At 46.7% G+C, this 11503-nt stretch overlaps 1 protein-coding gene across 1 annotated transcript in view; it reads left to right on the top strand.

Annotated features, from left to right (window-relative positions):
* Window positions 1-9768: 9768 nt before the first annotated feature.
* Window positions 9769-11503, top strand: part of JMJD1C (jumonji domain containing 1C) — a 145579-nt gene continuing 143844 nt past the window's right edge. The window contains exon 1 of the mRNA XM_048943742.1: window positions 9769-9903. The gene's annotated coding sequence lies outside the window, so the exon portion shown is untranslated. The remainder of the gene's footprint in view (window positions 9904-11503) is intronic.

Here is an 11503-nt window from a genome sequence, read left to right as displayed (position 1 = left end):
TATGTCAAGGAAGATTTGTCTAGAGAAATCACAACTTCTTACCACAGAGATACATCCTTTTTTGTATACCTATTTGCTCCAAGAAATAGCTGGAAAGAACAGTTAGCTATCAAAAATTGACACTAAAATCACAGTCCAACAAGTCCAAAACGGGAAACAGGATCTGGTTTGTTATGTTTTCCTTTTAGCCATATTCCAACATGGATACTGTTCTTTCACATGCTCTTTTCTGTTTTTTCGTACTCAAACACAGTTTTAAGGAGCAATTCACTAAGATCCAGAAAACTAGGAACAATACACAGGAAAACATATCTCAGAGGGCAATCCAAAAATGAGGAACCTCAGTAACTGATCTCTGAAGTGTTTGGGAGCTGCACAAATGATTGATGTACAACATTTAAGTGTGTTAATTAGCTGAACGAAGAAACGTGAAATAGCCTTTATGGCTCTGAGTGGCTGTAGAATTTGATTAAGTGGCATTAAATTAATTAATTGGCATTAAATTAATTAATTAAATGGATTTAAGTGGTTGACCCACTTGATTCTCAGGTACAACTCAAGTACCACAGTCCACGAGCACTGTCACTAAGGAAGTTTCGAGCTATTGCAAAAATTGGAAGATATTTTAACTTATTCCATTTCCCTGCAGATGATGTTGCATCACAACTGTAGACACCACTAAGATCTCTTATATTAACGACTTCAGTCTTCAGTTGGACTAGCAGTTGCTGAAAGTGTGTGCTTTCAGCTTCATTTTATGTAACAAAGACCACTTAAACAACATGAAACATGAAGTCTTGAACTGCTGAGCCACAGTTTGGGCACAGGGTTCAAAGCAGACTGAAATATGAGAGAATTGGAGATATTATGAGACTTCAAGTCCTACACAAGGTGCTTTATTATAACCATTTCCTTGAACTTTCATTTTGTCCTTCTGTTGTCACTAATTTTAGAAGGAAAAAGGCAGGAGATTTGCATTACATTAAGGCAGATGGGAGTCTCAAATTACAGATTTAATAAGAGCTGTTTAAGGCTTCTTTCTACAAAGGAACCGTCACTCCCCAGTCTGGAACATCAGCATAGCCACCCCAGCTGGCTCACTACCTTCCTTGGAACATTACCTTTCTGAATCATCTCAAGTACAGCTCAGGTACAGTCATGTAAATTCTGATTCAGGTAAATAACTTCACCTGAATTACAAAGCCAGCAGAACCAATTTCCTGGCATTTCCTGAAGTCTAAAGTTACCTACTGAGGTTCTAGATGCAGGCCAACTTGTGCCAGGGAAGTTTTTGGGTGTTTTGTTCTCTCATTACAGTGAAGATCACTACTCAGTGTTTTATAATTTGGAGTCATCTTTAGGAGTGTCACCTTCAGATAAAACGATGTTCTCATGTAGTTACTGTTGCAACTCAGTAATACCATGCAAAGTTTTCTCAAAACTGCATTGTGATTGAAATAAAAAGAAATACAAAAGGAAGAGACAAATAGATGTCTAGGACACAAAGATTTTATTTTTAATTTATTATTCATCCTCTTCAGCTATTTCTATTACCAGAGCCCACTAGTACTTTGGGCTGTTAGCCTTGGACCATGATCAGTATCTATAAGTAAATGTAGATGTACAAGTTTGCTCAGGGCAGCAGATGTGGACAGAAAAGCAAGTATCTCTATCTGGATATTGCCTCCACACCTAGGGAACCCCTCACAAGAACGATGCTGAGCTGTTGGGTTGAGTCCAGTAGAAGGCCATGAAGATGATCAGACAACAGGAGCACCTCTCCTACAAAGAAAGGCTGAAGCAGTTGGTCTTTTTCACTATGGAGAAGGCTCTGAGGAGACCTCATTGCAGCCTTCCAATACTTAAAAGGGGCTTATAAACAGGGAGGATGCCAACTCTTTATACTGTCTGATAGTGACGGGACAAGGGTGAACGTTTTTAAACTAAAAGAGGGGAAATTTCTATTTGACATTAGGACTTTTTTTTCTTTTTCTTTTCTTTTTTTTTTTTTTTTTTAAACTCAGAGGGTGGTGAAGCACTGGCACAGGCTGCCCAGAGAAGCTGTGGATGCCCCCATCTCTGGAAACATTCATGGCCAGTTTGGATGGGGCTCTGGACAGCCTCATCTGGTGGCTGGCAACCTGCTTGTGACAGGGGATTGGAACTGGGTGACCTTTAAAGACCCAACCACTGTCATTCTATGGTTTCATGATCGATGATCATTGTATGATATAGACTTGAAGATATTAATACAAATAACAGTAGTTGCTGGAATTTTTAAAGGTGTAGAAAACCAGAATAAAGAAGATGGGCTAGAGAAGAAGGGGTCACTCTTCTCAGTGATGCCCAGTGAAAGGACAAGAGACAATGGGCACAAACTTAAATATGGGAAATCTTACTTGAGAATAAGACTTCATTGCATAAGCACTGGAACACTCTGGAACAGGTTGCCCAGAGAGGTTGTGAAGTTTCCAGCCTTGGAGATGTTCAGAACCTGACTGAACAAGTCCCTGAGCAACCTGCTGCAGGCGACTCTGCTCTGAGGACTTGGATTAGACAATTGCCAAAGGTCCTTTCCAACATCAACTAGGCGGTGACTCTGCAGCAATCTCTATTCAATTAAATGACACAGCAACAAACACAATCATCTCCTCTTAAACCCAAGACTACAGTCAAGTTCCTTCTCATCTCTGCTCCTGTGGGTCTGTACCTTTCAGACTGTCATTGTAAGATGTAATGTTTCATTACTGTTCTTACAGTAAGGAGGGTTTTAAATCAATCCCCCTTACGGGCTAGTTTTAAGTATAGCCTGAACAAATGTAACAGATAGCTTGGAAGACTCCTAAATGAGAACAGCAAATTAAATGAAGATGTTACTGGCTCACTAGACAATTTCTGATAGTTTTAATTTGGTAACAGGGCCAGGAATAATTAGGAAACCCTATTGCTTAATCAGCGTGAAATCAGTAACATTCTTTGTCTGCATCCTGTACACCAGGAAATAATACGAATTTTCACCAAACAGGTAAATATTATTAAATAATGGCTATCACTGTGCTGTAGAACACAACAGTAATTTGTCGCCTTTCCTGACACAGAAACTTAACAAGTCTGGTGGCTGGAATATAAGAAAGCTATGTATCATTTTTAATTCAATCTTGAGCTAATCTGCTGGCAGGAAGAAAGAACTGCCATTTAATGAATAAAAATAGCAATCTGAAGAGTTAGTTAATGGTAGTTACCACATATGACAGTGGTTTGGACAAAGATAATATCAAGAAATTGTCCTTCAGTGATACATAGATGATGATATAGCAAAAGCAATAGTATTGCATTAAGAAAATGCAAAGGAATTTGTATGACATAGCAATAAAAGTGATATTAAAAGAAAGAGAACAAAGAAACTGAGGAGAAAGATAGTACTGAACCTTTAAAAAAAGGCAATAGCTAGAGGAACGCTTTTCAATGACTGTCTATGAACTTTTCTTTCCACCCTGATAACAGAAAGAAACATTTGTTTCCCCACACCCAACAAGGAAGTACTCATAAGTAATATTTTAAAGTAGTTTTTCATACTTAGCACATAATTAGTGATAACTAAGCTCAGCTACCTCCCATCTTGGATATGGAGTATTCCCAGCCTTCCAAATATCTGATCAGTCTTTTATAGCTTATCATGCAGTAGTATGCTAAGTTATATTTTTACTGTAACCATTATCTGTTTTAGTTATGTCAGAGTAATACTAACATCCAAATAATTTCAACCTAAAGCTGCTGTCAGCAGGAGCCCTTACCTGCAGAAACATCAAGGCAATTTGCAAGTAAACTAGAGAAATTCAGTAGAGAAGTTACCCGTATGAGAACAATGACACAGTCCTTAATACTGATCTTTTGTTGTTATTTTAAGGTGCATGAGAAGCTTTATTTGAGATTTAAGTAGAGTATTAATCAAGCTTTAGAGATTCTGCCTCCTAAGTTGGAGTTGTTGAAGGTGCTTACCACACATCATGCTTTCAATTGAAGCAGAAGGTTTTAATCAAATATAGCAGTTGTTCTTTTCCCTGTGTAACCTTTATTAGTTAAGGGTCTCTCATAGTGTATTAGTTATCTCCAGTGAGGACAAACGTCCTGGTTTAGCTCCTAATTCAAAGAGAATGGATACACTTATTTTAGCGGTAATTATAAAGTGATTACTTAGGCATCATTAAATCATCACACAAAGAGTCTGAATGACTAATACATACAAAGTTGGGGTGGGTGCTTCCCATACAAAAGTAAGAATTGTTTTCACAAATTTCTTCTTACTGTCGCCCATCTGCTAATTTTCAAAGCCTTGCCACAGTAAAGAGATAACAACAAACAACATTTTAGTGTTACATAATGATAAGTAAAAATACACCCTAGACAACCCATAAAGTTGGTGCTTTTAGAGCTTGTACAACACAGGTATTTCTATAGTTATACTGCACTGTTATAAGCAGTGAAACACTGGCCTTAGATAGCTTAGGCTTGAGTAGGCAGATAGAGTGGTTAATACCTTAAGATGTCAAGTAACTTTCTGAGGAAGGGGATGCACAGAAGGCTCTATTTCAGTTGTAGATGTTTCCATTTACTCAATGGAAGTGTTCAATATCAGGTTAGAGAAGGCTTTGATCAAATAAAAGATGTCTCTGGTCTCAGCAGGGCAGTTAGACTAGATGATCTCTAGGTTTTCTTCCAATCCAATTTATTCAATGATTTATTCATTCATCTTTTGGCTACTCCTTATGTTACATTCAGAAAGATTAACGCAGCAGAAGGACAATACAGGAACATAAGAGCAAAAGGACCAACACAGACAGGACAGTATGTCAAAGGAAAGTAAAGGTGCTCGCTCATCTCCAAAGATGTAGGCTCAGTGAAAAGACTCCACATGGAAGAGATCTCCAACCAGAGATCCTTCCCAGGTGGCTGTCAGCCCTTAAATGAGGTCTAAGAGTACAGCCAGGCTCCACCCAATTGCTTTCACCTGTGCTACCAGGACTGACCTGGTCTTTCCATAGATGCTCCATCAGCACTTCAGGCCGTAACTCAACAGTTCCCATACACCTTGTTAACTGGAAGAGAAAGAAATGCTAGAACCAGGGCATATTTTATTTTCATCTCAGTTGCAAATTCACTGTAAAACAACCCCACAGCATTCCATATTGTTCTCAGAACTGATAGAGCAGCACCAGGTGAATTACAATGTTTTCTAGTACAGATGTGGTTGGAGTGATTTGCACATGCAATAAGCGGAAATTTTCCTCCTTTGTGTGCTGTAGCCACAGTGAGGACAACATTAAGGAAGTCCTGCAGGCAATAGCTGGGTGTGGGGAGTGGTGGTGTATTTACCTGCAGTGTAAACATTGCAGTAAATTTGCAGCCCTTTTACATGTTAGAAATCTGAGACACGGGAAAGGATCAGGATTGGTCAGCCAGCAGCTCTGAATGGAGCTGCAGCTGTAGGCAATCAGAGATAAATAGTAGTGAGTCAGTGTACGTTAGCTCCATGAGACTCATCTCTTTTGTGATGTACCTTTGCACTTTTATTTTATTTTTTTACATTTCTGTCTGTGCCGGCATTAAATAGATGCCTTTAAATAGTGGTATGTATTTTAACTAGATTTATGTCCCATTCAGTGCTTAAGGATTGCTTCACTACTCAATTATGTGCTTACAGAAGAAATTTCTCATAGGATGTATTACAAAAAGCTCTTGGTCTCTGTATAGTAGATAATGGTAAGGTAGTAAAAGACCAAAGTTAGTTTTGGAGGGGAAACACTGATATTTGTAGGGGGGAAGCTTTTCTCTTGGCTGTGTATTTTCTAACTGAGAAACACTGAGAAATGAAATGATGAAAATTGTTACTAAGTAGACTCTTAATTTCCTAGTGGTGAGCCTTTGGAAGCAAAATGTGACTTTCCAAATCTCTGGTAAGTTACACATTCAGAGGAAAGTGACATTTATTATTTTCCCAGGAAACATAAAATGGATCTAAAAGTATACTCTGTAGAATTCTAGGGAGAGCCGATTCAACATCCATTCCCCTTAAGAGTTGTGACTGCAACAAGTCATTTTCCCTTCCTCAGTGAATTTTTTTTGCTGCAATGTGGAAATAGCCATTTCTAAGAGTAGTGTTTATCTGTACACAGAAGGTACAATTACTGCCAACACAAGCTGTGCTGCACTTCAACTTGAAAGTTAGAAATAGCTCCTTGTAGAGATCTTAATTTTGCAACTGACCTGTGTGTATAGTTTCAGGGATGAGAACTGAAAATATGTGGGTATAAATAAGTGATTTAGCAGTCTGTGACATTTAAAGGATGCCATTAGTAACATTCCATGCATGACAACATTTTCAGGCGACTGAATGCCCATCTGAAGAGGGGTAAATAGTCATAGAATCCACTTGTAGAAGATAGAAATAGCATCATTAATGTCTTTTCAATAACAGCAAAAGATGTAAGATGCTGTGATTTCAGAATCATGGAAATAGCTTTTCTCATTGCTTGAAAGGATAGAAGAAAACTGAATCTTTGTATCCCTCACTCTCCTATTCCTATGGCTTTGTGGCAGGACAGAGTTGCCTCTCTCAGGTGGGCTCAGGTGTTAAATACTGGTTATGTGTGGCTAAGAAAGGATTGACCCAGCAAGCCATATCTAGCATCAGTGTTGCTTTGTTTTTTGTGGGATGGCTGAACTTCTTTTACTTTCCTGGGAATGCTGGTACCTAAGTCACTCAGTTGTGGCATTTAGTACCAAAGCTGTGCTAGGACTGTGGGTGTAAGTACAACAGCAGAGTTTCCCCTAAGAGCAGCCCCCTACCTTGGGGCTCAGCCTCAGGCACTTCAGTCACAGAATGCTGGGGTGGGAAATGGGCAAAGAGGGGTGAAGCACCCACAGATCAAGAGGAAATAGTTCCTGACACCTGAGGCAGGGCAAGGGTTGCATGGAAACGGCAAGAGTTGGAGTGAATTTGAGTTGGGCTGTGCAGAGAGGGGCACAGCTGAGCCTATTGGGCTCATAGATCTGATGCTTGGCTCTGAGAAATTTGGGGGAAGAGCGAGCACCTGCCTAAACAGAGGCAGTGAAATGCAGTAATGGGAGAGCTTGTCGGGACTCCTTCTGATGTCTGGATTTTGAGACATTTCACTTGGAATTTGTTTGCTATTCTCCAAGCTTGACAATGTTGGCTCTGTTTTGGTGTTGCCTGTCTGAGTGCTGCTGCTGAGCTCAGGGAGGATGACTTCTCTGGCACCTTAGAGTAAATTGAGAGGAGGCTTCTTTCTACCATTTTCTTCAGAAGATGCATCAATCCATGCTGTCCTTAATCCTTTCTTTCTACAGACTATATTTAAAATCTTCAAGTATTTGCATAAACAATTGTCAAGGAAGTAGAGGAGGTGCTGCTTTGAAAGGGGGATGGTTATATTGGTCTGACTCCTGGAAAGGCTTCTGAGACAGGAAGAAATCCTACTGCAGTGTGGTATGAGGGAACACTGAGCATTTACCAGCTGGTCTCTGCATCTTCAGTGCTTAGGCCCCAGCACAGCTCCATTGCCTTAAGTTCTGCTGCAGCTGGAGGCTGAACTGATTTTTCTGGACGCTGAGCACTCAGCACCTTGCTGTTTCCAGCTCCTTGCAGAGATGGACGGTGATAAGGAGGAAGCAAAGAAGGTGCTGGGAGGTGTGGTGGGGAGCTGGACAGAGAATTCATTTGTCATCTGGGAACTGACTGCTGAAATGTAAACCTAAGCATTAATGTAATCTGTTCTGAACTATGCTGGAACTTTATTCAGGTGTCATCGCTTTGTGAGGTGATGACACCAGATTTGTTTGAAACAAGTAAAACAGTATTTGATTCTTAATAGTCTGTGATGATTACTTTGAAAACTAGAATACTTCTATGATAAATTCACAAGCTTAGCCAATTAGAATCATGTAACTCAACTGTTTTGGCATATTTTTATGGTTTGTTGCACATTAGTGTAATCTACTTATGTGTATAATTCAGTAATAATCTCAAATTACTCTTTGGCTAAACAAGAGGGAATCTAATAAAACTATAAAGAGTTTTGATATGAGTAACACTTATTTAGTTGTCCTTGTAACTGCTTTTTATACTACTTATTCTTAAAGTGCTCCATTCTTATGTAAGTGTCATTTTGCTCATTGTGCAAGGCTGCTGGTTTTTGGTCAGTGGCAGCATTACCTTGAAATGTGGATGAATGGCCTGTTTTGCTCAAATGCACTGTGTTTTTCTTCTGCAAGTTCCATGGAATGCATCTCCGTGCATCTCCAGCCAAGGTGATGCCAGGCAGCTCTGGGATCTTACATGAAATATTCTAATACTCTTTGTTATTCTCTTTAATTAACTTCTCTTGTACCAGAAGTTATTTCTTCCACTGAAATATATGGGAATGTGCTAGGCTGGCACTTCTGAATTATTGCTCTCGCTTCACAATCTATTTTTCACAAAGTGCACTATTCAAATTTGCTTTCCAGCGTTAGATGAGAGATCATTAACCTGCCCTATTGACAGCAGGCATACCAGTACAGAGAGCAAGAACTCACAAGAGCTGCGCTGCTCGGTAACAGGATGAAAAATACCTTAAAACTCGGTCTCAGCTTTACTACACAGGCCAAGTAGAACAACAACGGATGGAGATGAACCAGTGCATAATGAGGCCGTGCTCTGGGGCAAAGCCGGAGCTCTGAGCGGAGGCACGCCGTGCTCGGTGCCTAGCGGTGGTGCTGGGTGCTGCGGAGTTCGTGCCTTTAACGGCTCGTGAGGGATAAAGATTCCCGTACAGCTCGGTGCTGGCAGTAAGGAAAGATGGATGCTTGGCCGCTTAGATAGCAAACAGCTAAACTGGAGGGGAGAAGAGGCGGCGCAGCTTGCAGATCCAGTCTCGAACTAGAAGCCGCGAAGCGGCTGTGCCAGCGGCACCCGGACTCCCGGTGCTCAGCCCCCTAGAACGGCGCGCCCCGGCCCGAGCCCGTGTCTGGGCTCCCCAGCACTGCACCTTCGTAGGACGCAGCGCGGGCAGAGCCTCGGGAAGGGGCTGCACCCGCGGCCCTTCTGCAGAGCCGGGCGCCGAGCGCCGAGCGCGTGTCGGCTCACGGCGGACCCACGGTCTTCCCGGGGACGGGCACAGAAGCGGGGCGTCGCTTCTCCGCTCCGCTCGGGGGGACGGCGCGAGGCCCGCGCCGGGAGGAGCGGCCGCCACAGCAGCGCCCCGCGCCGCCCGGCCCGTGCCCTCTCCCCGTCGGGCAGGTGACGGCCGCCGGGGCCGCGCCGGGAGCGGAGCGGAGCTCCCCTCGGCGTCCCCCCGAGCTCCGGGGACCCCGACGGGGCCGGGTGCGGCGGCCGAGCGCCTCCGGACTCTTTGCCGCGCAGCGGCCGCTCGCCCCCTCCCCGCGCGCTGCCTGGCGGAGGGAGACGGCGCGTGGCGCCGGTCGCCATGGCAGTGGGCTGCGTGGGCGGAGTGGTCGGGGCCGCAGCGCGGCGGTGAGCGAGCGCGGGAGGGAGGGAGCGCGCGCCCCCGGCCCTCCCCCGCCCCGCGGTGTTTGCGTCGCGCTGCAGCGGCGGAGCGGCCCCCGGCGCGGCCCGGCCGAGGGGCGCGGACCCACCGCGCCGAGGGAAGAGCCCCGCGCTGCCCCCGCCGCGCGCCATGGGCGGCCCGTAGGGCGGCGGAGCGGGCTCGGCGGCGGCGGCGCTGCGCGGCGGCCATGGCGGTGGCGGTGGAGACGCGGCCGGAGCTGGTGGGAAAGCGGTTCCTGTGCGTCGGCGGCGGCGAGGAGCCGGTGGAGAGCGGGCGCTGGCGGGCCGGGGTGATCCGCGCCGTCTCGCAGCGGGACTCGCACAGCCCCGACCTGGCGGTAAGCGGGGCCGGGGGGCCGAGGCGGGGGGCGGCGGCGGGGCCGGGCCGGGCCCGGCGTGACACAGCCCCGCGGCGGGAGGGCGGGCGGCGCCGGGCCCCGCGGGGCGCTCGGGGGCCGAGGCTGGGAGCGCGGAGCTCAGCGCGGGGCCCGGCCGGGCCGGGGGGACACGGCGGCGAGGAGGGCCGCGGGAATGTCATTGTTTCCGCTCCTTTTATGTCCGCTGTCACTGCGCGCTCCGAGGCGCGGGTGCGGGCGCGGGGGGCCGGGCCGCGGCGGGGGGCACGGCCGCCTTTCCCGGGGGTGGCCGCGGAACGCGCGGTCGGTGAGGCGGAGCCGTGCCCTGCTGTGCCCTGCCGTGCCGAGCGGGCTGCGACGCGCGGGGCCGTCTCGTTCCCCGCTTTTGTGTCGCTCGGCGCTCCTGGAAGCGCGGTGGCACGCAGCGCGGCGATGTGCGGACGGGATCGGGGCGCTGTGTGTGCTGGGGGTGGCGAGAGGCGCGGCGCTGCCATTGGCGCGCGACTGTCGGGCGAACGGCCCCGGGGCTTCCGCGCCGCCGCAGCTCCGTGTGCCCGGCCGCTCGCCGCGCTCCTTGGAGCTCCGGCTCCCACACTGCCCGGGCTTTGGGCTTTGTTCGGAACGTAGAATGCGTGCGACACCTGAAACGCCGCTGCTTTTCTGGTCTGTACTGTGCGTTGTTTGTTGTTTCATCAGATACAACTCGCGTAGAGGTGCCGTAAGGAGGGCTGAAGCGAGGGGCGCTCAACCAGCATCGGGACCGTGGCTCCGGCTCAGCAGGTCCCACACGCTGTCCGCTATATGAGTGCACTCGTGTTTGCTCTTGCAAACTTTGGTGGCCCGGTGTTCTCCGGTGCTCTCCCCTTACGGGCTGGTACCGGACTTCTGGAGCATGGCAGGGCTCGGCGCGTGGCTATCTGGTTGCCTGTTTCCTGTCCCCAAGGCAGGAGCAGGTTTAAATCACAAAGGGTGGAGGAAGCTGCAATGAGGCTTCTGTTAACAACAGGTAGTTTATTGGGTCAGGCTGTCCCACGTAAGTAATTAATCTCTCACTGGTTGATATTTGTTAATATGAACAGCCTCTTCCCCTGCTCCCCTGTGAAGAACAGTGGTATTTTTCTGTCAGGCCTGGTTCCATGTGTACTGTCTGTGAGCGCTGCTCTGATTCATCCATGGCTTCTGTTTTCAAGTGGCTATCCCTCTGAGCAGCTCCAGACCCTTCTGCTGCTCATCACTGGAGTGAAGTGGTAATTCCTGCCAGCAGTTTCACTGCACCCCAGGGGCTTTTTATCAGTGTACTGGTAGGCTCCTGGTCCCTCTGAGCTGGATGGCCTTGATGGAATTGCACAGTGCCCATCTCCACAAGGAGGGCATTTCTAAGGTGGTTCCAAAGGATCTGGTACTGAATTACCTCTTTGTTCTGGCTTCATGAGTACTGCCTCTTGGTTAGCGCTGTGCAGAGACAGAGAGGTGATGGGGAATGAGGTGGGTGGTGTGTAAAGATGGAGTTGGGGTCGAGAGGAAGAGCTGAGAGCTAACAAAAGCACAGGTTGAAGTGTCAGTATTTGGAAATGGGCATATA

This window comes from Lagopus muta, chromosome 5 (assembly GCF_023343835.1).
Source record: "Lagopus muta isolate bLagMut1 chromosome 5, bLagMut1 primary, whole genome shotgun sequence".
Taxonomy (NCBI): Eukaryota; Metazoa; Chordata; class Aves; order Galliformes; family Phasianidae; genus Lagopus; species Lagopus muta.
The sequence above is the reverse complement of the archived record's forward strand: the minus strand, read 5'-3'. Positions and strand labels throughout refer to the sequence as shown.